We start from the raw sequence: 17,083 nt of genomic DNA on the forward strand, positions 1-17,083 counted from the left end.
TTTAGTCCAGTTATGCTGACCTTCCCCTGTATTGTGTGTTGTCTTTCCTTCACCTAATGTAGTTCTTATCTACTATCTAATTAGTGAATACCCCTCTCCCACCCTCACTCCTTTCTCCCTCTCGTAACCACAAAAGAATGTTTTCTTCTCAGTTTAAACTATTTCTCAATTTCTTATAATAGTGGTCTTATACAATATTTGTCCTTTTGCAGCTGACTAATTTCACTCAGCATAATGCCTTCCAGATTCCTCCATGTTATGAAATGTTTCACAGATTCCTCACTGTTCTTTGTCAATGCATAGTATTTCATTGTGTGAATATACCTTAATTTATTTATCCATTCATCTGTTGATGAGCACCTTGGTTGCTTCCATGTTTTTGCTATTGTAAACAGTGCTGCAATAAACATGGCTGTGCACATGCCCGTTCGTGTAAAGGCTCTTATTTCTCTAGGATATATTCCAAGGAGTGGGATTGCTGGATCATATGGTAGTTCTATTTCTAGCTTTTTAAGGAAGCACCAAATTGATTTCCAAAGTAATTGTACCATTTTACATTCCCACCAGCAGTGTATAAGTGTTCCAGTCTCTCCACAACCTCTCCAACATTTATTTATTTATTTGATTAATGGCTGCCTTGTGAGTGAGATGAGATGGAATCTCATCGTAGTTTTGATTTTCATTTCTGTAATGGCTAATGATCCTGAGCATTTTCTCATGTATCTGTTAGCTACCTGAATGTCTTCTTTAGCAAAGTGTCTGTTATATCCTTTGCCAACTTTTTAATTGGGTTATTTGCCTTTTTGTAGTTGAGTTTTTGCAGTATCATGTAGATTTTAGAGATCAGACACTGATTGGAAATGTCATAGCCAAAAACTTTTTCCCAGTCTGTAGGTAATCTTTTTACTCTTTTGGTGAAGTCTTTGGATGAGCATAGGTATTTGATTTTTAGGAGCTCCCAGTTATCCAGTTTCTCTTCTGCATTTTTAGTAATGTTTTGTATACTGTTTATGCCATGTATTAGGGCTCCTAACATTGTTCCTATTTTTTCTTCCATGATCTTTATCATTTTAGATTTTATATTTAGGTCTTTGATCCATTTTGAGTTCGTTTTTGTGCATGGTGTGAGGTATGGGTCTTGTTTCATTTTTTTGCAGGTGGATATCCTGTTATGCTAGCACCATTTGTTAAACAGACTGTCTTTTCCCCATTTAACTGATGTTGGGCCTTTGTCAAATATCAGCTGCTTATATGTGGATGGATTTATGTCTGGATTCTCAATTCTGTTCCATTGGTCTATGTATCTGTTGTTGTACTAGTACCAGGCTGTTTTGACTACTGTTGCAGTATAACAGGTTCTAAAATCAGGTAGAGGAAGGCCTCGCACTTTTTTGTTCTTTTTCAGTAATGCTTTACTTATCCGGGGCCTCTTTCCCTTCCATATGAAGTTGGTGATTTGTTTCTACATCTCATTAAAAAATGTCATTGGAATTTGAATCGGAATTGCATTGTATCTATAGATTGCTTTTGGTAGAATAGGCATTTTTACAATGTTAAGTCTTCCTATCCGTGAGCAAGGTATGTTTTTCCATTTATGTAAGTCTCTTTTCGTTTCTTGCAGTAGTGTCTTGCAGTTTTCTTTGTATAGGTCTTTTACGTCTCTGGTAAGATTCATTCCTAAATATTTTATCTGCTTGTGGCTACTGTAATTGGTACTGATTTGGTGATTTCCTCTTTGATGTTCTTTTTGTTGGTGTAAAGAAATCCAACTGATTTTTGTATGTTTTTCTTGTATCCTGATTCTCTGCTGAACACTTCTATTAGTTTCATTAGTTTTCTTGAGGATTCCTTAGGGTTTTCTGTGTTTAAGATCATGTCATCTGCAAATAGAGATACTTTTACTTCTTCCTTACCAATCTGTATCCCCTTTATTTCTTTATCTAGCCTGATTGCTCTGGCTAGGACCTCTAGCACAATGCTGAATAAGAGCGGTGGTAAAGGGCATCCTTGTCTGGTTCCCAATCTCAAGAAGAATGCTTTCAGACTCTCTCCATTTAGAATGATATTGGTTGTTGGCTTTGTATAAATGCCCTTTATTATGTTAAGGGATTTTCCATCTATTCCTATTTTGCTGAGAGTTTTTATCATGAATGTGTGTTGAACTTTGTCAAATGACAAAGGCATCAATTTTTATTCAGTCTTCTTTATTCATTGTCCAGCTTTCACATGCTTAGGAGGTGCTTGAAACACCATTGTTTGAGTCAAGCACATCTTAGTCTTTAAAGTGACATCTTTGCCTTTTACACTTTAAAGAGGTGTTCTGCAGCAAATGTGCCCAATGCAATGCGTCCTTTGATTTCTTAACTGCTGCTTCCATGGGTGTTGATTGTAGATCCAAGTAAAATGAAATCCTTGACAACTTCAGTCTTTTCTCTGTTTATCATGATGTCGCTTACTGATCCAGTTGTGAGGATTTTTGTTTTCTTTATGTTGAGGCGTAATCCATACTGAAGGCTGTAGTCAGTAAGTATTTCAAGTTCTCTTCGTTTTCAGCAAGCAAGGTTGTATCATCTGCATATTGCAGGTTGTTAATAAGTCTTTCTCCAGTCCTGATACGGCATTCTTCATATAGTCCATCTTCTCAGATTATTTGCTAAGCATACAGGTAAATTAGAATACTTCGAATCATGTTAACTTCAGAAATAACATAGACTGTGCAATCTCATTGGAACATAAGCTCCATGAGGAAAAGTATTGATTTCTTGACCATTATATCCCAAACTCATAGAATAGTTTTTGGCATACTGTAGATACTCAATAAATATCTGTTGACTGAAACATAGATTTAAACTAATTACCCTAATCGCATCCTGAATTTGGAGACATAAAGAGAACCTAGAAAAAGTAAGCATGGCTAAACAAGTGAAAACACTGTCATCTATGAAAGGAGAAAAGCAGGGTAGGTGGTTGAAAAGTCAGAGTTGAGAGACAAAGAATTTGTGCTTCCAGGACATTTACCAGCTCTTGACTTTGCACAAGCTACTGAAACTCTCAGGGCCTTAGTTCTGCCGTCTGAATCTAATAATATTTACTTCATAGATAGGTTGTGAAAATTGAGTGAGAAAAGGTACTTAAACCATTCGACACAGTGCCCAGCACAGAGAAAGCACTAACTAGAAAGCAACAACTATAACTATGATTATGTTGATGGTACTGCACCTTATATTTCCCAGGAGTATTATTAGTGCTGTAACAATGACTTGTGCTGTGTACTTTCTCATTCTGATTCTTTTATTAAATTGAATTTCTTACAAGGGAGGGATCCCTGTATTCTACTGGTATTTTTTTAAGTTTTAGGAAGGTAGCTGCTGCAGCTTCTAAGAAATGATGAACTGAGAAAATTGAATGCAGCTTAAAAGTCTGAATGAAGCATTGCAAAACCTGTAACCAGCTATAAAAATCCTTCAGAAGCTATTATATAGGGTCTTGGTGTTGATTTCTCTCTCTCTCGTCTTCCAATTTTACTTTCACATTCTTCGATGATTTTTTTTCCTTTTCTCCCTCTTTGAGTATGGTCTCAGTAGACACCAATAACAGTTAATAGGGCTGCCAGTTTCATACTTTTGTTCAGTCATATGTCGTTCAAAATCTCTGCTCAATTTCTAATATATTCAAAGGAACCTTATTCTAGGGAAATGCTGAAAGCAATTCGATGATAAATATGACATTAGGAAAAATGTGCAGTATGCTGGGCCATGGGCTGGCTTTGAAGTCATCAAGGCCAGTGTTTGAATCCTGCCAAGTTTCTGAACCTCTCTAAGCTGAAGTATTCTCATATGTAAAATGGGGATGGAAATAACGGATTTGCAAGATTAAAGCACTCATATCACAATGGTGGCTAAGTAAATAATATCTGTAATTTGTGGAATCTATAACTCAAACCCCAAAACATTTAGAAAAATGTATAATCAAAATATGTGCTAAGTAATAATAATGAATAATTTGTGGAGCATTTCGCTGCGCTGAACAACATTGTGCAGCTGTGTCGGGAAGATGACATGTATGTGGTGATAATTCTCTTCTATCATACACTCAATCGTGTCTAAGGTATATCCATGGGAAACCTGAAATCCATTTCTGAAAGCTACTCATTACTTTTCAAGATGATTAAATCAGGAGACAACACCAACAGCTAGTTATTTTAGTGGAGACATTTTTCAGAAGAAATGTCAACCACAAATCTGTCTTGGCAGATACAAGCCATGTTATTTTCTGTCATTTTCCTTCTCAACATTGGCAAGCAGGTGCTGCCTGGAGGATGAGCAGCTTTCAAGTTTCTATGAAGAGGAGAAATGGGGTCTGTTTACTTCTGTTGTTAATTCTGTTTATGTAAAAATCTTATGCTTGCTTTTGGAAACAAGTAATGTGTATGAATTATTTGCTCAGCATGCAGATTGAGTAAGTATGGTGAAAGGGTATAACCCTGACACACACCTTTCCTGATTTTAAACCATGTAGCATTTCCTTGTTTTGTTCAAACAACTGCTTCTTGGTCTATAAGCAAATAATCTAAGAAACTGTACTATATGAAGAAGAAGGCTGCATCAGCGTTGGCAGAAGTCTCATTAGCAACCTGAGATATGCAGATGACATAACATTGCTTGCTGAAAGTGAAGAGAACTTAAAGCACTTACTGATGAAGATCAAAGACTGTAGCCTTTGGTATGGATAACACCTTAACATAAAGAAAACAAAAACCCTCACAACTGGACCAATAAGCAACATTGTGATAAACAGAGAAAATATTGAAGTTGTCAAGGATTTCATTTTACTTGGATCAGTGATCAACATCCAGGGAAGGAGTAGTCAGGACATCAAACAACATATTGCATTGGGCAAATATGCTGCAAAAGACCTCTTTTAAAGCGTTGAAAAGCAAAGATATTACTTTGAGGACTAAGGTGTGCGTGACCCAAACTATGGTATTTTCAATTGCCTCATATGCATGCAAGAGTTGGGCAATGAATAAGGAAGACAAAAGAAGAATTGATGCCTTTGAATTATGGTGTTGGTGAAGAATATTGAATATACCATGGACTGCCAGAAGAACAAACAAATCTGTCTTGAAAAAAAGTATAGCCAGTAAGCTCCTTAGAAGGGAGGGTGGCAAGACTTGGTCTCAGGTACTTTGGATATGTTATCAGGAAGGACCAGTCCCTGGAGAAGGACATCATCCTTGGTGTCTTAGTTATCTAGTGCTACTATAACAGAAATACTACAAGTGGATGGTTTCAGTAAAGAGATATTTATTCTCTCAGTGCCTAGGAGGCTAGAAGTTCAAATTCAAGGTGCCAGCTCTAGGGAAAGGCTTTCTCTCTCTGTTAGTTCTGGGGGAAGGTCCTTGTCATCAATCCTCCCCTAGTCTATTAGCTTCTCAGCACAGGGACCCTGGGTCCAAAGGGCATGCTCTATTCCTGGCACTACTTTCTTGGTAGTATGAGGTCCCCCTGTCTCGCTGTTGGCTTCTTTCATTTATATTTCAAAAGAGATTGACTCAAGATACCATCTAATCTTATAGATTGAGTCCTGCCTCATTAACATAACTACCTCTAATCCTGCCTCCTTAAGATCATAGAGGTAGGATTTACAACACATAGGAAAATCACATCAGATGACAAAATGGTTTACAATCACACAATACTGGGAATCAAGGCCTACCCAAGTTGACACACATTTTAGGGGGACACAATTCAATTCATAACACTTGGTAAAGTAGAGGGTCAGCAAAAAAGAGGAAGACTTTCCTTCTTTTTTATCACAAGATGGACTGACACAGTAGCTGCAACAGTGGGTTCAAACATAGCAATGACTGTGAGGTTAGCCCAACGACTGGGCAGTGTTTCATTCTGTTGTATATAGGGTCACTATGAATTGGAATTGACTCAGCAGCACCTAATAACAACAAGAATTTAAAGGCCTGCTTTAAAATTTATTTTTTTGAGTCGCAGTCTCCCTTGCCACTTTCTAACTTCTGTTGAATCTACTCCCTCTTCTCTTCCCATCCTTTTCTACTCTTGGAGTATTCATCTTTGTTTTCATCTCCAGTGACTCCTTACTCAGCCCAGACTCCATGGTCCATCTTTACAATCGCAGTTTCTTAGCAACAGAGACTCCTTCATCCTAAGTAGTTCTTACCAACCTTTCTAAAACAAGTATTTCAAAAACCCTAATAATTACTGTCCCTCCTACTACTGCTGTGTTTGTAGGTGGACATGATGGAACCGAATTGACGGCACCTAACGACAACAATGTGTATGGAGGTGTTTCATGTGTTTGTGTTGGTGGGGGGGGGGGCGGGGTTGCTGGTAGTGAAGAATGCAGAAGAGTATAAGGAAAAGTAAAAATCCTCCCTGAGCCTGTGACCCACAAACAGCCACTGTTAACATTTTGGGTCTTTTCCATGTAGTGTTTTTCTATGATATTTTAACAATATGGTCGTTGAAATCTTATTGTACCTTGAGTTTACATTTTTTTTTTAACTTAAAATTACATCATGAGCATGTTTGTAAGACATTGTCAGGCAATTTAGTTATCCCCTCCAAGCCTCATATTAAGTTCCTGGGTGGAGCACATGGTTAAGTGTTCAACTATCAGACAAAAGGTTGGCAGTTTGAAACCACCTAGAGGCGCCTTGGGAGACAGACCTGTCAATCTGCTTCCAAAAGGTCACAGCCTTGAAAACCCTATGGAGCAGTTCTACTGTGCACAACAAGCCACCTATCAGTGATGACCCAGTGTTGCTACTTAGAAAATTGACACGAGGCTCAAATTCAAAAATGTGTTAGTCGTGATAGAACACCCAAATGAAACTATTATTTATTCTGACTTTATTGAGCATCTGCTGAGCATTGTGCAGGTCACTATGGAGATCCCAAAAAGAGCCAAGACATAATCCCTGCCCTCAGAGAGCTGACCTTCTGGACCCGAGATGAAGCTGAAGCACAAAGAGTGGAGGACTAAGCCCTCCTTTTGACTACAAGAACTCTGCCTTAAGTTTTTAAAAAGGGCTCTCAGGCTTCAAATTCCTTTTATCCTTGGCTCTCTTTTGATTTTAAAATGAGTCATACTTCAGAGGACTATTTTTTCTTACCTCAAACATAATTATGATTTTACCCACAATAATGATTTGCCATTTGAATAGTAAATCTTCTACCCCCTAAAAGAGAGAGAGAGAAGAAGAAGAAAGCTTATTTTTGTAAACGCTGAATATTTCTAATGGTTGGTTTAAGTTAAAACCATTGTTTTTACTGAATTAAAAAAAAAAACCTGAACTAAAAAAAAAGGCAGAAAAGGAGATTTATAAAATCAAAGAGCCTGTTGAGATTCTATTAATTTGTGTTATAGAAAAAAAGGGGGAGATTTTGTCACAAGAGTATGAAGGATTTTTGCATAATTGTCATGTAACTGTGGAAAATCCATATGTGTTTTGTTATGTTTGCAAGATGGAGTTATTCCAAAACCAAACCAAACCTGTTGCAATCCAGTAGATTCTGACTCATAGCGACCCTATAGGACACAGTAGAACTGCCCCATTGGGCTGCCCACCTTTTAGTTAACAGCTGAGCTCTGAACTATTGCACCACCAGGGCTCCTGAGGTAGAGTTAAGAATGGTTTTTGTTTTCTTATCATTTTCTACAAAGTTGTCTGTTATAACATGTATTCTGTTGATAATCTGAACAAAATGAATAAAAAGGATTAGAAACAATATACTTGAAGATTAAAAATGACAGTAAGCCAGCCAATTCAAATAAATGAGAAATGGGGGAATTCAGCTCAGATAAATAAAACAGCAACGTGATCTATACAGGAAACCAATGAAATATTTTCCATAAGGGAAAAGTATGTACTATGCTTGATTGAATTCTCTGTAAAACAACTCCTCAGACAATTTACTAGCTTTACTTCACATTATTTTATTTCATTTTTTGGTTTCATGGTGTTTCAGGCAACTCAAATTCAGTGCCAGAGCTTGCTCTCTCCTGCCCCATAAAATCTACCAGGAATTGATGATATCAAAAGTTATCCAAAGCTAAACAATTTTGTCAGAGCCAAGAATTGAATTAACAGACCCAGATGGATCTGGGTTTAGCTGCGGCTCAGGAGTAGATTGGTAATGGGATCAACAGAGAGTTCAGCCAGATTTAAAAGGAGATGCCAGAATAGACTAGGGCAAAGATCAAAGGAAGCAGTCAGCATAAGAGAGAGAAATGGGTTTTCTTGGGGCCCAGACCATAGAAGATACTCTGTCTATGCATTAATTCAATAAATATGAACTGTCACTGGTGAATAGATGATGACTGAATGATGTTATCCAGAGAGCAAGTAACAAGTCTTGAGTACAAACATCTTAAAACTGGTAGGGAATGATGAGTCAAGAAGGGAAGGGGAAGTGGCCAGATATATGAGAGAAGATAAGAACAGGGTATCCTAGAAGCAAAATTAAGAGTATTTCAGGGAGAAGGAAATCAACTCTCTAAAGCTGCTTCTCTGAAAAGTCAAGCAAGATAAGGACTGGAAAAAAGCCCACTGATTTTAATGGAAGGTATTCATGAGTTTTATCATCCATTGCTTGTTTGGTGGATTGACAGAGACAGAAGCCAGATTGCAGTAGGCAGAGAAGTAGGTGGGAAGTGAGAAAATAGAGATGGGTGGGCAGGTGTAGAAAACACTTTTAAGAAGTTTGACTGTGAAGGAAGAAGAAAAATAAGGCAGTAGTTAGAGGGGGAAGTTGAGTTGAGCAAAGAGTTTGTACGTTGGTTTGTTTGGGCTTTATTATAGTATGTTGTTTCTGTTTTAAGGAGGTAGAGGCTTGAACATGCTTAAATGCTGGTAGAAAGGACACAGCTGAGAGGGAAAGACAGATCCTGAATCTGTATTATGGATTGAATTGTGTCCTGCCAAAATGTGTGTCAATTGGCTGGGCCATGATTCCCAGTATTGTGTGTTTGTCCACCATTTCATGATCTGATGTGATTTTCCTGTGTGTTGGAAATCCTAACTTCTATAATATTAATGAGGCAGGATTAGAGGAAGTTATGTTAATGAGGCAGGACTTAATCTACAGGATTAGGTTGTATCTTGAGTCAATCTCTTTTGAAATATAAAGGAGAAAATTAAACAGAGAGGAGAGGGGCCTCATACCACCAAGAAAGAAGAGCTGGGAGAAAGTGTGTCCTTTGGACCTGGGGTCCTTGCCCTGAGAAGCTCCTAGACCAGAGAAAGATTGATGACAAGGACCCTGCCCCCGGAACTGACAGAGAGAAAGCCTTCCCCTGGAGCTGGAACCCTGAATTCACACTTCTAGTCTCCTAAACTATGAGAGAATAAATTTCTGTTAAAGCCATGCACTTGTGGTATTATAGCAGCATTAGATAACTAAGACAATCTGTTAATGTAAATAGCCTTATCTAAAAGTGTAGAATAGATCAAAACCAGCAATTCAACTAAATTAAAAAATATATATAAAGTGCTTATAGGTCAGGCATCAAAAATGAACAAGGTAAACTTCCTGGAAGCTACAGTTCAATGGAAATTTGCTCATAGGAAGGGTGCTCAGGGCAGGATGTGAGGGGCCATATAATTAATAATATGTGCCAAAATAAAGTACATAAGAAAATTACCAAATAATAATAATAATACCAGTGTAAGTCAGTGACGTCACTAGAGTTGGTGTTACCTAGTGGGGTAAGTCATGATGTCACCCACCTCCCAGGGTGAGGGGGTCCAGCTAGCGAACCCCTTCTGGTGGGCAGTGCAGCTTGGCCCCGCCCACCCTGCCTGGCCCCGCCCACTCGGCCACCAGCAGGGCCGAGCCCTGCGCCCAGCGGCTCCCTGCTTCACCCAGCCCTGCCCCTACCGGCTTTACGAAGCTCTTCCCGTTTCCTATTAGCCAAGGTGGAGACCCTCTTCCATAGCCCTGACTCCCGCACTGTGGGAGGGGGACCAAGTTACGACACTGGGTGACTGTTGACACCAACCCTAGTGACCCCTGCTTTGGCGGCCCCTCCCCAGGCAGCGCCAGCTATGTGCCGGGCCCTGGGATCTTTTCGGTGTCACCCCCTCCGGCAGTGTCGGGATGCCATCCTGAACCCTCCTAGTAAGGCCACTGATGTAAGTCCACAAACTAATGCAAACTCTCCTTCCTAACCTGGTCTTAATACTCCCCAAACATGCCATTCCAGATTACCTTCCCAAGCTTTGCTTCTCTGGCTTAAAATGCCTCCTCTCTTCCATTCTACCTATCATCTTATCCTTTGTTGACTCTCGTTATGTCACCTCTTTTCCCTATTTCAGCTTTTATAAATAAAAAACCTCCACTCAATTTGACACTTGTTCAAAATATCAGGAATTCCTTTACTATTTAGCGTTCCTATCACACATTTGGCAGGTAAATATTTACTAGGAGGCAGTGTGGTTTTAGGGGAAGGAACATCAACTTCGGACTCACAGTGCCCTGGATTCAAGTCACTTAACTAAATACAGGACCTAGGCAAGTCCTGTATCTAGTTTCTACATCTCTAGAATGGGGAAATGAATCTACCTCTCCAAGTTGCTATCAACATAAGATGAAACAATATACATAAGGCACCTAGTATCAAGTTGGAGCCCTGGCAGCACAGTGGTTAAAAGCTCAGGTAACTAACCAAAAGGCCGGCAGCTCAATCCACCAGCTGCTCCTTGGAAAACCTGTGGGGCGGTTATACCCTGCCCTGTAGGGTCACTATGAGTCAGAATCCACTCAATGGCTTTTTTTTTTTATATATATATATCAGCTTTGGGCTCTTTACCCAGACTGTGTATGTTCAAGTCTGGCCTCTGATGCGGCATCTTGGACATGTTAGTTAACTTATCCGTACCTCATATTCTTTCTCTGTAAAATGGGATTCCTAACTGGTACCAACCTCATCAGTTGTTGAGAGAAATGAGCAATACGTATAAAGGGCTTAGAACAGTGCCTGGCACAGAGTAAATGTTTGCTGTTATCTCTGTTTTCTTTACTGTCATGTGTTATTAATATAAAAGAGTTTACTTAAACTGCTTGATATAAACCCTCTAGCAATATTAGCAACATTCTAATGTTCAGATCATTTCACTTAAGTGAGCATAATGTTTGGATTTGTAAAAATTTATTTTGCAGTCTGTGATTTTTTCTTTTTGTTGTTTGGTTTAAGAAATGGGCTGTAGTATACCTCTATTCCCAGTTGTAGTTTAATACTTTGAAACTGCCGTTACCTACCCAAATGTATAAAATGACCTGGAATTTCATGACTGGTAAGTTACCAGATCAATATGGCATCGATCTGATCATTCTTCACAGCCTGTACTTCCTTATCCCGTACGTATAAACTATGGATTACAAATAATTAATTGTGAACTATATAGATGTAAATGATACAAATTACATTAAAAAAAAAAAAAAAAAGCCTAACAGAAAACTGTTCTAAGCAGGATATAAACAGCCAATGCACAGAAAAAATAAAAATGGTCAACAAATGCATTATAAAAACTTTTTATTTCACCAAAAAATTTCACTAGTCATCAAAAAAATCAAATTGGAGCAGGTAGAAGTGCCCCGTGAAGGAGAGGGGGGTGGACACTATTGGGGTGAGGAGGTAACTAGGAGCTTGTGGGAGGAGTTTCAGCACCAGCTACAACCCCAGTTCTTCCAGCAATGAGGTCAAGTCTCTGGTTATTGTCGATCCCCCATAAGCACATGATTGTACTACAGAGACTCGTTTGCCTGGCGGGAGAATTACTAACTCGACCAGCAGCAAGAAATAGAAGCAGAGAAGGCGGCAGTTATTCCCTTCATCAGGCTCAAGCTTTTTATACATTCCTGTTTCAACAAATCATGACCAAAGCTCCTAATATGGGAACCATGAACGAACAGCAAATGCCAGCAGAGGTTCCAGTCCTAGCCCCTGCTGAGGAAGGAGCTTGTACAAGAGGCTCTAAAAGGAAGTAAAAGAAAACCTAGAACAACAGAACCAAAAAGCCAGTGGAACTCAAAAAACCTGCTGCACCAAAAGAAATCTGGCAAGTCCACAAAATCAAAAGAAAAACAATAAAACATGACAGACACATTTAAAGTGAAAAGAAAAGTAGACCATTTTAATGGTATTTCAGAAGCTGAACTTTTAACCAAGACTCCCCCTGATATTTTGACCTTTAATCTGGATATTGTGATTACTGACATAAACCCAGGACTAAGGGCTGCTTACAAAGAACATCACTACCCTGGCCTTGGGAACCATTTTTGGAAGTGTCTGTTTACATTGGGGCTGAATGAGGTCCAGCTGAATCATATGATCACACTTTACCAGGGAAGATATGGTGTTGGATTTACCAATATGATGTAAAGGACTGCGCCAGGCAGCAAGGATCTTTCCAGTAAAGAAATTCATGAAGGAGGACATATTCTAGTGCAGAAATTACAGAAATAACAGCCACGAATAGTGGTGTTTAATGGAAAATATATTTATGAAATTTTTAGCAAATAAGTTTTTGGAGTAAAGGTTAAGGACTTAGAATTTGGACTTCAACCCCGTAAGATCTCAGACACTGAAACTCTCTGCTGTTATGCCACCATCCAGTGCAGGGTGTGCTCAGGTTCCTCCAGCCCAAGACAAAGATCATTACTGCGTTAAACTGAAGGACTTAAGAGATCAGTTGAAAGGCATTGAAGGAAACAGAGATATTCAGGAGGTGCAATATATGTTTGACTTAACACCTTGCCCAAGAGGATGCAAAGAAGATAGCTGTTAAGGAAGAAAAATATGATCTGGGTTATGAAGCAGCATATGATGGTGCTTATGGTGAAAATCCATGCAACAGTGAAACAGCTTCTCTTCAAATGGGCTGACAGTGCAGAATTACATGGAGAATCAACTTTTGGTAACATTCCAAATGGGCAATGGATGACCTGGTCATTTACAGACCAGATTCCTTCCTTGGGTGCAAGCCCAGCAAGAAGAAAATCATGCCTAAGAATGGTGTTTCTCAACTCTGCTTAAGTGCTGCAGTTATAGTACAGTGGTGAAGAAGTGAACCTCAGCTTGCTAACTGAGGTATTTTATTAGTATTCTACTCTAGTGGTATAATTATAGTACAGAACAGTTGTGTGATAGAATCAACTGTGTGAACTAGGTAGTTTGGAAGGAAGAAGCAGAATTTTTTTGTATGAGTTTTTATATGTGAATTAACTATCATTTCAGTTTTTATAAACTATATTCGAAATTGATTTCCTTTGCAAGTCACCTTTAGTCTGTAATATTTAAATACAACAGTCTGGATATTTTATAGTTGATTTTTAACTTACTGTGCATAAACCTGGAAACCCTGGTGGCGTAGTGGTTGAGAGCTACGGCTGCTAACCAAAAGGTCGACAGTTTGATTCCACCAGGTACTCCTTGGAAACCGTATGAGGCATTTCTACTCTGTCCTATTCCAACTCTATGAGTTGGAATCGACTCGATGGCAATGGTTTTTTTTTGTTTTGTGCCTAAACCTAGATACATCATTATCCTTTTTATGCCTAAGAAGAGCATGCTAATAATAAGAATTATCACTGGTAAAGAGGCATATGTGTTGGCTTCCATATATGAAGCTAACCCTCAGCGGACTCCCATATGGCAGTTTTTAGAGATGTTTGATGTTTCCCTGAGTCGTGTGCACCCTGGGACCTCTTTGCTTTACCAGTGATGAGCATTTGTGAGAGATGCTTAGCAGTAGAAACATAGAGTATGAACTTGCAGCAGCAAAGCTAAACCAGCCTTACCTGGCAGTGCATTGAGCCCAGGCTTCAGTCCCCACTCAGCTGTAGGCATGAGCTGTTCTGTTGCGATGGAAAGTTCCACAGAATGCAGTAGGCCTTTAAAATTTTTCACTTCATCTGTGTTTTACTTGAGAGACTTGAATTTGATAGAGAAAAAACTGAGCTTCTCTCTCGAAATCTCTCACTGATTCTGATATTAGCCTCCTTGGTTTTGTGGATATGACATGGAAAGTGGTAAGAAATGAACTTTTAGGCTGATAAGAAGATGCTGGAGGTGTTTGATAATCTTATTTAAACTGGTGCTTTATGTGTGCGAAATGTACATAAAATAAATAATACCGAATTTTTCTTGCTAGATAAATCTAATCAGCCAGTAGTTTAAAGAATTCTATCATTGCTGTTTGTTACTGTGGACTAAGTGAACCTCGTGGAAAGGTTAGTTTGAATTATGTACCTTTGTGATTTTCCACTGTATTTTTCTGTGGTGCTACAAATAACCGGCAGCTACTAGGTCTGATGGGTATTAAAACTGGGTATTCAGATGCCGTTTACATTAGCTCCTATCAACCTGACTATTCTGATTTCAGACATACCCAGAGAGCACACTGTTTTTTCAATATGAAATATTTATGAGAGTCCTCCCCCACTCCCAGGAAATTATAAGGCCTAGTTCTTCTCTTTATAATAAGAGAAACAAATTCTTGTTGTGAATCTAAATATGTTTTTTAGCTATGGCTATGATAGAACTTTTTTGCCTTAGGGCTAGGTCAAGCTGTGTAAAAGCCACTCATTTTATTTAAATGATGTACTGTACTGCCGTTGACATGGGCATTTTGTGCGGGGGCCTTGAAGTGCCTTGCCTCAGTGATTAGGAGCAACTGACTTATCCATGGGACCGTAAAGCTTGTGACTAGGTTTTGCTTTGGTATGTAATTATTGTAACTTTACCATAGATTTTTTTTTTTTGAGTGAAGAAAATATCCTTTAAATTATGACAGACACTCACTAGAAAATGTGTTTGAAGGTTTTCCAGGTGTACACTAATGGTGGTGTTTTACATTAAACAATACAGATGAGTAGTAAATGTTGGCTTATCATGTATGTGACAGTATGAGATTTTTACATTAAATAATATTGAAAAGGTTTTTAAATTCATTTGGAAGTCTGATGGTCTTTACAATAAAGAATATTATGAATGGTTAAAAAAATCAAATCAGACTCTATTTTAATAATATGTGTCAAAAGAGATCGTTTAAAGCTTAATACTCCATGCTGGCAGGTCATATCAATTGTTGTAACCTTGGAAAGTAATTTGATGGTATGTATCGAGAGCCTTAGCAATGTGCATGCCCTTTGACTTAGTGATTTCACTCGTAGAAATCTGCCCTGAGGCAGTGATTATAGATAATTACAAGTGTTTATGAATAAGAATATTCATCAAAGACACACTCATTTCCTTTGTGATCTCATCATACTTCATGTCTATAAATTCTCCATACATTACTTCCAAATATATGTCCCCAGCCTTCACCTTTTCTTTGATCTCTGAACTCCTATGTCCAGCTGCCCATTTGACATCTCCACTTAGATGCATATGTAAGGGCTTCTCAAACTTAACATGTACAAACTGATCTCCTGCCTCCTGGCCACCTGCCTGTCCCCCACCACATACACATGTGCACATGCCTCCACACACACACACACTCACACTCACATACTCTCACACACTCAGACACTCACATTCACACTACATACTCACTTTCACACTCACACACACACTGTCACACCCACACCCACACACTCACATACTTACACACTCAGACACTCTCACATTCACACTACATACTCACTTGCACACTCACACACACAGTGTCACACACACACACACATTTGCTCCAACCACCCAAAAAAAAAAACCATTGCCATCAAGTCAATTCCAACTCATAGTGACCCTATAGGATAGAGTAGAACTGCCCCATAGAGTTTCCAAGGAGCGCCTGGTGAATTTGAACTGCTGAACTTTTGGTTAGCAGCCAGAGCTCTTAACCACTACACCACCAGGGCTTCCAACCACAGTCTTCTCCATTTCAGTTGAACAGCTCCTTTATTTTTCCCAGAGTAGTTTGAGCCAAATCTCTTCTCTAGCCTTATACCCTACATCCAGTCTGTCAGCAAATTGTATGGGCTCTTCCTTCAAAATAAATTCAAAATTTTACCCCTTCTAATTTTAACCATCTCTACCACTGCCACGCTATTTCAAGCCACCACCATCTCTCTCCCTGTGTTACTGCAATAGCCTCCTACCTGATCCCTCTGATTCCAACCTTGCCCTTGTATAGTCTTATCGTATAGCAGCCCAAGGGAGCATTTATAAAAGTCAATCATATTATGTCACTCCGCTGTTTAAACCTTCAGTGGGTTGCCATCTCAGAGTACAAACCAAAGCCCCAAGGCCACAAGGCCCTATGTATGATGTGACACTGACTTCATTGCCTCTTACTACTTTCCTCTCTGTTTATTCCACTTCTGTCACTGTCCTCACTACTGTTCTCAGAATGCCTCAGGCACATTTCCACCTCTGGGCCTGTGCTTTTGTGTTCCCTATCCTGGGAGTCTCTTCCCTGATGTTCACATAGCTTGCATCTTACTGCCTTCAAGTCTTTGCTCAAATGTTACTTTCTCATTGAGATCCTCCTTGACCCACTATTGAAAACTGCAACACCCCTTCCCAGGACTTACTTTCCCCATTACTGCTTTACTTTTTTCTAAGACACTTATCACTTTCTAGTATAACATATAATTTGTTTTATTCATTGTCTACTACTCACCATTAGATTGTAAGTTCCATGAAAGCAGGGCTTTTTGTTTGTTTGTTTGTTTGGTCTGTTTTATTCACTGCTATATCCCAGTGCCTAGAATACAGTATGGTATATGGTAGGTGTTCAGTAAATATTTGTTGAGTTAATAAATTTACAGGGGGAAAAAAATGGAACTAACGTCCAGCAATAGGGGGATTGTTAAATATATTATGATACATTCAAACAATGAAATGTTTGTGGACATTAAGAATCAAGTTTTCAAAAACTTTTAATCCCATCATAATGTGCAAAATTAAAATTCTTTTATAACATTATACATTTTCTTTTAACTGGAAGGAAATATAACAAAATGTTAACAGGTTATCTCTAGGTGATGAGATTGCAATGAATTTCTGCTATTATTTTTGTAATGCTCATTTATTTCCAAAT

General features: G+C 38.8%; 1 protein-coding gene and 1 pseudogene across 1 annotated transcript in view; both read left to right on the plus strand.

Moving 5' to 3' along the window:
- AK5 (adenylate kinase 5) overlaps nt 1–17,083 on the plus strand; it is a 318,482-nt gene that overhangs the window by 105,689 nt on the left and 195,710 nt on the right. The gene's annotated exons all lie outside the window — the stretch shown is intronic.
- On the plus strand, nt 11,501–13,415 carry LOC111750994 (G/T mismatch-specific thymine DNA glycosylase-like; annotated as a pseudogene).

This window comes from Loxodonta africana, chromosome 3, assembly GCF_030014295.1.
Source record: "Loxodonta africana isolate mLoxAfr1 chromosome 3, mLoxAfr1.hap2, whole genome shotgun sequence".
In the NCBI taxonomy this organism is placed as follows: Eukaryota; Metazoa; Chordata; class Mammalia; order Proboscidea; family Elephantidae; genus Loxodonta; species Loxodonta africana.